Genomic DNA, 2016 nt, shown 5'->3' with positions numbered 1-2016 from the left:
CACCAGGAACTGGAAAGAAAACTGTTCTCCAGGACAATCTCAGGACAGTTGGTGGAACATGTACGGTCAATGTTGAGTCCTAACAGTGATCATTGTACTGTGGGACATAGGAGAATGTCCTTGCTCTTCAGAAATGTCCCCAGGGGCAAGGGGCATGATGTTGGACCTACTCTTTTTTTTTTTTTAAATATTTATTTTTTAGTTTTCGGCGGACACAACATCTTTGTTGGTATGTGGTGCTGAGGATCGAACCTGGGCCGCAAGCATGCCAGGCGAGCGCGCTACCTCTTGAGCCACATCCCCAGCCCCCTGGACCTACTCTTAATTGCCTCCAAGAAACACCATGGATATTTGTGTGGCAAAGAAAACCAAAAAGCCCCGCTGTGAAATGTCAACACAGGGGACTGGCCAAGCATGCAGGAGTCTTGAAACTTTCTGTAAGTTAGAGAATATAAAGTCTGGAATATAAAGTGAGACAGGAAGAAGTGAAACAGGAAGCAGGCCTGGTGCAGACATCATCCAGCTCGGGCCGAGGACAGCAGCCCAGAGGCTGTGCTTACTGACACTACTGCTGGGAACGGAGCCCGCGCCAGGCCCAGGGGGAAAGTGGGAGGAAAGTGGGAGGCTGAATGCCCCCTTCAGCCCTCACCCTTGACCTGCCCGTCCAGAGCACAGTGTGCACAGAGGAGACTGCTTTCCTTGGGAACATAACGAGGTTGTTGGCTGGCAAGGGAAGGCCACGTCCTGTATCACGTGCCACACGTGCATTGTGGGGTAGTTGAGGCCCCTGTGTGGCATCATCCTGGGTCCAGTTTGAAAGAGAGCCAATACCACAGATATCACCAGGGATGACAGCAGAGGGACAGGAAGGCACGAGGGCTCTCCGAAACGCCATTGGAAAGTACCTCCACTCATGTTTGACCACCAGGGCCAGTCGCATGGGCAGGGAAGTGGAATCCTACCACGGGCCCTGAAGGAGAATGGGCGACTTCAGTGCAGCAAGTTTATATTTGGAGTCTACCCCTCTCTCCTTTCACACAAAAGAGGGCTTACCCACTGTTCTGTATCCTGCCTTCCTACTTAAAACATCTTGGAGATTGTTCCATACCAAGCAATGTGGGCAGACAGAAGGGAACCACGTTCTCTTTCATGGACTGCCTCACTCTGTTGAACTCCTGTTTCTCTCCCTGCAGCAAGTACACTTAGTTGGGTGCACGTGTTGCGTACACACGTGACTTCACACCCTCGTGATAATAGGTGAAGAGCAGCAGAGCAGCCTACATATGGGAATTCTGTTTTGTGAGAAAATTATTTGCATAAGGAGAATTCTGGGAGAAAACATAAAAACACAAATAGCATTGACTCTGAGCTGCTGGTTGGCCTTCCCCTCTCTTCTCTGAATTCTCTGACAGTCACCGTCGTCGTCAGGGTGCATTTGGCTGCCAGGAACAGGAGCCCGATCAAGAGAGACTCATGGGAGGGTTTAGGGACATCCGTGGGTCCTTGCTCCTCAAGAACAGGAAAGTGATTGTTCTGTTCACTATTTTGCTGGATAAGTTAGTGAACCGGCATAACAGAAAATAGGATCCGGCTTCTCAGAATCTCCAACTAAGGCTTGGCAGCTGCGGCCTCTCCACCATCCTGTCCCCGTGTGTTCTCACCCCAGCATTTCTGTTTCCTTGTCTCTTATCCTTCTCCGATCTCTTTCCAGAGTGGTGTGCAAATTACCTTGAGGTAGAGGCCAACACTTAGTTGCCCCTGGGGGAAAACTTTCTGAAAAGTTTGTAGAACCAGGACATGGAGACACCTTCCCCTGCTGTGGTCTGCTCAAGCTCTAAGACCAGAGGGCAACCTTGGCCGTCACTTTGCACATGTTCTAACGCCCTGGATGGGAGGGGGAATGTTTTCTAGTGATCACAAAAACTGACACTTCGAAGGGCTGCACCGCGCAGCCCCCCCCCCACCGTTTCGGATATCCCTCAAAAGAAATGCTGGGCTGGGCGTGATGGCGCACAC

This window comes from Ictidomys tridecemlineatus, chromosome 15, assembly GCF_052094955.1.
Source record: "Ictidomys tridecemlineatus isolate mIctTri1 chromosome 15, mIctTri1.hap1, whole genome shotgun sequence".
Lineage (NCBI taxonomy): Eukaryota > Metazoa > Chordata > Mammalia > Rodentia > Sciuridae > Ictidomys > Ictidomys tridecemlineatus.
The sequence above is the reverse complement of the archived record's forward strand: the minus strand, read 5'-3'. Positions refer to the sequence as shown.